The sequence below is a fragment of the Arachis ipaensis genome, chromosome B2 (assembly GCF_059453495.1).
Source record: "Arachis ipaensis isolate K30076 ecotype BB chromosome B2, ASM5945349v1, whole genome shotgun sequence".
Lineage (NCBI taxonomy): Eukaryota > Viridiplantae > Streptophyta > Magnoliopsida > Fabales > Fabaceae > Arachis > Arachis ipaensis.
In genome coordinates this window covers 43,865,895-43,874,503 of record NC_142437.1, presented here as the reverse complement: position 1 = coordinate 43,874,503, position 8,609 = coordinate 43,865,895, and the positions used below count along the sequence as shown (strand labels likewise).

The window sequence follows — 8,609 nt, the reverse complement described above, 5'->3', positions numbered from 1 at the left end:
TGGGTCGTACCACTTTATTATCATTGACTTATGAGTCGAGTATAAAAATTTAGATATTAAGGTGTTATAGGAAAAAAAGCAACTGATGAGAGGTGGTGGCATGACTAAGTAGCAAGCTTCGAAGGGGTGGTGCCGTGGTGGTAGTGGTGGCGGAATTGAGCTTCACAAAAGCTAGTAGTTGTGGCGTGACTGAGCTTTGCAAGGGCTGCTGGTGGCGACGTCGCTTTGGTTCGTTGCATGAAGAGATTAACAACGCAAGAAGCAGAAGTTGAGTAGTGCAACGCAAAAAAGAAGTTGAGCAGAATAGCGCTAACACCGAGAAAAAGATTGAGCGTGAGGTTGGTGATGGTAAGTGTCTGGGTGAGGTGCTAAGCACCAAGGATTGAGACCATGAGAGAGATAAAAATGAATGGCATACACTAATTAAGAGAGTAGACAGTGTAGGTACTGTCTATGCGAGACTGGCTGGTTCGAGCTCTAATTCAAACTTGGTTGAGTTTTTTTTTTTTTTTTGTGATAATTTATCTTCAAATTTGATTTGAGTCACTTTAAATTTGGTCTAAAATGCACCAAAAAAATGAATATAAACCTAATTTTTAAATTAGACCGATTTATCTATACCCCTAATAAAAAGATTAATTATAAACTCCTAGAAATTTATAATTTTCAATTACAAAAAATAATCCTAAATTCACTTTCAGAATACTCATTGATGTCCTATTTAAAAGGAGAATAATACAAATTTTTTTCATTATATATTATTATGATTATTAATAAAATAACATCCTAAAAAAAATCATGTCCAGTATAATTCTTTTTGTAAAATACTTCTTTAAATTTGGTTCTTAAAAGTTAAAACGTCGGGCATAGGCACCAGCTAGTGACAGTTGTAACGCATCAAATGATTGAAAAGCGAAGATAAGGAGATGAAGCTTTAAAAGATAAAATAATTCAAAAGATAATCATCGCAAGTAGTAGGTTGGAGCTCGCATTGTAAGCTGTGGAATTGTACCATATCCCCATCTCATATCTGTTGTAATGTAAGCAATAGCAAAGCAATGCAAGCAAGAGATCAGGAAACAGATCACACTACCAGCGGGTCCCCACTATGTTCATTTGTTTTTTCTTTTTTAATCATTCGGAGGTATTCGGCAGTTTAATGAGTTACCAATCGTCTGATCTGTTGGCCTAATTTTAAAGAGCTAAAGAAGTTGTTAGTAAATAGAGCCTTAGCATTGGTGGGTTATTTTTTATTTTTTTTGTTTTTTATTTTCTTTTTTAACTTCGGACTTCCAAATTCGGATTCACATAATCTTATTTAAAAAATCTTAAGTCGCCCCCACGTACACCTACCACATAAAGAGTCATTCCCTCATTCACGCGTTATATTATTAACCCATTATTCGTGTATCATATGACTTTACTTCCATCATCTCGTGTAAATTAAATAACTAAATTTTCAGTCAGATATAAAAGAGTAATGTTATATATTTAAATTTTTTTATAAATCAACTCTAATCAAATTAAATATTAATATAATAATATTAGTTATAACAAAAAATGTATCATATTAAATGAATTTAATTAGACTTAGTTAAACAAAAGATTTAAATGAATGATATTATTCGATATAAAAAAATGTTTATGAAAAAGATATAAAAAATATTAATAAATTAATAAATCATTGGACTGTATGTATATAATTCCTTGAAAACTTTTCATTTGATATCCAATAATTCTCTAGTCAAGGAAATAATACATGACAAAGCAAAATCAAAACTAACACGATTTAAATTAGAAAAAAATATGAAGCTTTAGAAAATAATTTAGTTACATCGTGATAAATTTAAAATCAATTTAAATTAAAAGATAAAAATTTTAAAATATTAGTTTATATGATCAAAAAATAGTGATAAAAATTTATTATAAGTGACTTTTTTTTACTTTTAACTTATGAAAAGATGTAGTATTAATATCTAGTACAATTTTCAAAATAAAATTGTGACTTTCTAAAAAGCTATTTTGGTGCTTAAGGAGAAGTTAAAAAAATGACTTCTCTCGTAATAAAAAGTTTGTTATTATTTTTTTTTTTAAAATAAGTACTTTTAGAACTAAAAAACCAAACACAAAATAACTTATTTATAAGCTATTTTTAATATAAACATTTATTGTTTAAGCTATTTCTTTAAAAGTAACTTAATTAAGTTGTTTACCCAAACTGGACTAGTCAGATATTTAAACCAACTTATAACTTATAAAAATTTAGAACTTATAACACATTAAGTCCCAATTCGGGTAAACAATTTAAATATTTTTTTAGAAAAATAGCTTAAAGTATAAGGACTTTTATTAATAGTAGCTTATAAATAAGTTATTTTGTATTTGGATTTTTAGTTATAGAAGTACTTATTTTAAAGTTGTAGCATTTGGATAAATAACTCAAAAAATACAATTTTTTTACACAAAAAAATAAAAATTAAAATAACGATGATAACAAATACTTTTCAATATTAAATGATGATTTTACATAATCTAATCAATAAGATTATAATCATTTAGGCAATTGATTCTTTATTTGCTCTCTTATTAGTTTTATTTTTTAGACAATTGGTTCTTGTCACGTAATATCAGTAGAAATTGGTTCTTCTACTCCACCTTCATCTATAACGGTGTTTTTGTACGTGGTGAATAGTAATAAAATTTTAATTCACAATAATCTTAATGGCAATGCCAAAAAAATTATTGTGTAGTTAGTGTTTGCTGTTTTATTGTGTATGATATGATAGGTAAAAGTAAAAAACAAATATAAAATGTGTGTCAATGTATATTTTTATTGCTGTTTTTTATTTTTTTTTACTTCTATTAGCCTTTTTTTTATTGGGATCAAGAATTTGTTATAACTCTATAAGAATAATAGCAAGCTATATAAAAATAAAATCACATGTGAAAAAAAAATTAAAACCGAGATTTCATACCACACACAATGTTAAATATAAATTTAATAATAAAAATAGAATGATAAAATGATAAAAAAATAACTGGAAAGAATATATGCAGTAAGTGATTCAGATGGAACATTATTTTAAATAGTGGTGAAGGGTCAATACTTTCAGCAGATGAATCATTACGTAAAAGGCCAGTGCTTAAAAATGGTGGTGGAAGGTCAGTATTTCAAGCAGAAACAGAAAATATTTTTACAGAGCCAAGAATAAAAGTAGATTTTTTTATTTTGAAATCAATTTTTTTTAGAAAAGTGATAGAATGACTTATCAAAAAGCAAAAATTATTTTTTTCTACTTTTTCAAAAGTTGTGAATTAACTCTTCAAAAAATTAAAAACTTTTTTTAAATAATACTAAATACGTATATTGTGACTTTTTATAATTCGAAAAAAAAAAAACTTCTGATGTTTCCCAAACTGGCTATAAGTTACTAAACATGATAACTTCTTAACTTTGCATGTGTCATGATCATCTATAGAATAATATGGATAGATAGTTAGGCTTAAATTAATGAGTAGTATTTCTAAGTTGAGTTATATGAATTAATGTTCAAATTCTTTTATAAAAGATTATCTATTTTTTAAATTGGTTTATTAAAAATTAACAATAACAATAAAGCCTTGTTCCACTAAGTAGGGTGGGCTACATGAATTAAACGATGTCATTGTGCTCTGTCATGTATCATGTCTATAGAGAGACCGTTTACATGTAGATCTCGTTTGACCACCTCATGGATGGTCTTCTTAGGTCTTCCTCTGCCTTTCGCCCTTTGTTCATCTTCCATCTCATCCACCCTCCTGACTGGATGTTCTATCGGTCTTCTTCTCACATGTCCAAACCACTTGAGACGCGATTCAACCATCTTTTCCACAATGGGTGCTACTCCAACTCTCTCCCTTATATCTTCATTCCTTATTTTATCCAATCGCGTATGACCACTCATCCATCTCAACATATTTATCTCTGCCATACTCAGCTTATGTTCGTGCTCCCATTTAGCCGCCCAACACTCCGTACCATACAGCATAGCCGGTTTTATAGCGGTGCGATAGAATTTAAAACTAATTTTTTTTTATTACTAGAGCTCTTAACCGTTAAAAAATGGGAGAAAATAATTTAGCAAAAATTAAAGTTACATTAAAACCATATAACATTTAGTCACACGTATATCTTATTAAATTATTGTCTCTCCATCGAGATTGCCATTAAGAAGCCACCAACGTAGTATCACATAATCAAAAAAAAGCATTTACTTGAACAAAACACTTAAAACCAAGTTACTCTATTATAATGTTTACTATTTATTATAGAAAAAGTTTATCGGGCAGCAACTTTGTTAAATTCTAGCCAGCATATAACCAACAAAAAAAAGTGAGTCATTGGATGAAATTTCAAATCAATCTCACACCATTAAAATCATCCTTGATGACTATTTGATAGCTACAAATCACAAAAGTTACTGACCCAAGCATTCCTCTTTATTATATTCCTCAAATTATTAAAATGGTAGAACTCCTTCGTTTTGGTATATTGAATTTTTTCCACCCTCCCGTATTGTTGAATGGAGTTCTTGTCTATTCTTTCTAAAATTTAATTTCTAATAAACATTATCAATATAAAATCACTACAAAAAACACTGTTAAAATCGACGGCCTAGTCGTCGATAAAATTAAAATTTTACGGCAAAATTAACGGTGGATAAAGTCGCTATTAAACTTGTCGATTTTTCAAAATTCTAATAAAATCGATGGCTTACCAGGACATCGATAATAATTCATTAAAATTGACAATCTTTTCGTCTATAATATGAGTTTGTGAATTTTCCATACTTAATAAAATCAACAATTTTGTCGTCGATATTATTATACAAAATTGACACCGTTTCTGTCGATATTTGATTCAATAAAATCAACAAAAGAGCTGTCGATTTAATTATTAAAATACCGACAAATTCGTTGTCTATATTTTGTTTTCTTTTGTCTATTTTAAATTTAAAAAGTGACAAATTTACCGTCGATTTTAATAGCCATATTTTTTTAATTTTTTTATTTGAAAAATAGTAGACAATTAATGCAAATAAAATTTTAAATATCAAAATAAAATTTATACAAAATATTAGCTAACAAGACAAATAGACTCTTAAATATAATTTATATTAAGTACTAGATAATGAGTTTACAAACTTATCAAAATAATAAATAATCCTCTAACATAAAAAACTCAAGACAACATAAATAACTAAATTCAGACTTATATTCGTTTAAATTGTAATTCACTAATAATACAAAATATTCAAAGCAAAATAAATAACCCTATTCATACTCTTTTAAATATTCATCTGAGTCATCAAGATCATCGAATTCATCCTCCCTTATAGAATAATTACTATTTATGACATATAATTTCATAAACATTGACATACAAAGATCACCTTTGTATACTCCTGAGTATCTACCTCTCCCGACCAAATTATCTATACATGAATGAGAAAAAAGAATGAGGACTATGATTATATATGATTACAACATCACATAATGTTTCTAAGGCTATGTAGTATGTACCTTGGTGGAATTCATTAGTAGCATTGGCTATCTGCTCATAGTTGAAGCACTTTAACAAGGACTGAGCCTTTTCATTCTTGGACATGCTATGTTTTCTTCGGAATGGTGATCTGAGGAAGGAGGCTATGCGCTTCAAGGGAGGTTGAGGCTTTGATTTTCTCTTAGGCGTGTCTGTAGTGCAGGTTCTTGAGATCATAGTGCTATATTTCTGATGTGTAGAATAAAGGATCAAATTGGTAAAGCAAACAGAGGTTATCATAGTGTCATACTCTTGATTTATTAAAAAAAAAAATTCTTGCATAAACAAAAATGGTGTGATACAAAGAACAGGCCTACAAATTTATGATGTAAAAGTTTGAAGTTGAATACAAATAGTGAGGGATCCTAACACTAGCATTTTTCTCAAGCACAAAACAACTAAATGCCAACCTCAAAATCTAAAAACATAATGAAATTCACTTTTGCAATTCTGCTAATAATAGCTACAACCCATAGAGGATAAGATAGTATAAAACTAATACCTTTTCGTGCCTCATAACTAAGTCATCAAATAAATACACACATGGGCTAATTAAGCAACATAATGTTGCTAAGAAACTAGACAAGTTACCAGAAACTATGATCAATAGTAATACTTCTTCTTAAATAATGTTAAATAACAAAGAGAGTAAAGAAATTTGAAGGTAAAATGAGTATGGGTAACCTGAGAAGTGAAGTCAGAAGCAGTGAAAATAAAAGAAGAGGTAAGGCTCTTAGTGACAATGGGGTGTTCTTCAAGCTTACGAAGGTACCAATCCACAAACCCACCAATTTGTGAGATATCACTCAATTTTGATTTTTTCCAACACAAGAGAATAAAACAAGACGGTCATATGAATAGGAGAAAGAAATGTTTAAAACTGTGATTAATCACATTGGGAGAAAGCCTTCAATAATTAATTCACAATAAACTAAAAACATAAAAAAGAATCATTACAGTTTACAGATTTAAAAAAAAATCCATTTAGTAGTGAGGATTGAAATACAACTTTTCATGATGTAATATAAAACTAATAAAATTAGGATAACTTGCTATTTTGGCAAAGTTTTAAAGAGCATTCATGATACCTTCATTCACCTTTAATAAGCATTTTAAAATGGTCTAAGTAGAATAATTTGTTGAGTGAAAGTTTAAAGGAGCTATTAACCATAAAAATACTGCTTTCATCTAAAATAAATAAAATTTGAACAGAACAAAATATGCATGAGAATTATCTCAAAGCAATACTTGCTAATTCATTAAAAATAAACATCAATTAGAACCTACGACATAGTCCATTATTGTGTATAACACTAGGATGAAACAAAGCCACAAAGATCTCAATTATCACACACAGCACAATAGACGACTTAAGAGATGCATTCATAATATGTACAACTGAATTAGTATTTGTTGCTATATAAAACCATATCATCAAAATTCATGTCAATTGAAGGGGGGAATGAATCGAGTTTTATCAACGTTACTTGGCATTGTTGTGCATAAAAAAATAATAGAAAAGAGGACACACCAGATAATAAACCTATTAACCTAATAATGTTTTCTGAAAATAAAAGGGTGAGAGAGATCAGCACTTCTGGTTCTTATAGTGCAACATCTCAATCAAATTTAATACCATCTTCTAAGCAAACAATAAAATTTAATGCTAGAGTATTGGTGCTTATTTAGTTCACCAACTTGAGTTATACATATTAACCTTAAAGTTTATCTTAGATATTAAGACGACGAACTTTGAATTTCAATCATAGAAAAGCTGATCTCACACCTATAGTCCCCTGACCATAATGAAAAAAACTTATCAATCTATCGTACTGTTTCAGTTTTATTTGCTTAGGAGAAATAGATAGGGACACAAACATTAATGCAAACCCATTTATTGAGCCAACAATTTATAAAACAGTATTTTTATACTATGGTATTCAAATATAATTGATAGAATAAAAGTACTTTTAATGAAAAAAAGACATCACTGAAAATAATCTTTCTAAACAAGCCCAAATTCACTATAAAGCATTGGCATCGTGCTTTCCACAATCAATCTATCTAAACATGAAATGAAATAGAATACAAAACCTTACCTAACTAAGCAATCTATAAATGCAACAGCTTGCAAGTTTAATGTTGTCGACTCATCCTCAGCATCTAATGAAACCTTCGATCCATATCTCTTGAATAAAAATAGTTAGCCTCAATTAAGAAAACAAACAAAGAAACCAGCATACATCATTATAAGGAATTGTTATAGGCATCAGACAAGGAGTCTTGATTTGACAACCACAATAAAGAGGGAGCATACAACCACCCACAAAAATTTTCCAGTCCTCTCATAACTAACAAAAGTATCTCCTAGAAAGGCAAGCTCACAAAACCCAACCAGAAACAAGCTAAAAGCTTTCTTATATTCCATGAAGGTGAGTTTTGCCCTCCAAGAACATAATCAGCTAGAGCCCGAATAGCTAAAGCCTTAGCTATTTACCACTAAATTGAAACATATCATCATATAGAGTTGATTCTTTAAGAAGTATTTTTCTATATTTTTAAGTAGGTGTTTCATATAAAAGGTGAAAAAGTAAATGCACATAAAGCCACCATCACCACTACAAAATCTTCAATCTTAATATATTTATCTCTAGTGTAAACAAAAAAGTCCAAGATAAAAATTATATAAAAACTATCATCTAACAACTAGGAACCCTCACCAGTTTTTGGCGCTAATTTAATGCTTGCAGCTTGTGCCTTTCAAACTCATTTTTCCTTCCTTCCTTCCTTAACTGTTTCACAAAACATATAACCAATAAAGGCCATAGAGAATAATGCAATGCAGACAGTTAAATCGTGTTAGGAAGTGTTAGATTCATCATGACCGGCTATCATACTAGCACAAGACACAAGTCCATCTAAGCATGGCGATCTCTATATATACTAATTCAACCTATTGAATATGAGTTGTTTGAAAGCTTTGAAGAAGCAGATAGTTTGTACCCTAAATTAAGTATTAACTCGTGCT

The 8,609-nt window shown here is 29.2% G+C and overlaps 1 long non-coding RNA gene across 1 annotated transcript; it reads right to left on the bottom strand.

The window, feature by feature from the left end:
- Positions 1–5,205: 5,205 nt before the first annotated feature.
- LOC110268845 (uncharacterized) lies at positions 5,206–8,108 on the bottom strand. The gene is made up of 3 exons (XR_002357434.2): positions 7,681–8,108; positions 5,563–5,770; positions 5,206–5,474 (listed from the first exon to the last, which is right to left on the bottom strand). It is a non-coding gene; the product is annotated as an uncharacterized LOC110268845 (long non-coding RNA).
- Between the last annotated feature and the right edge of the window lie 501 nt (positions 8,109–8,609).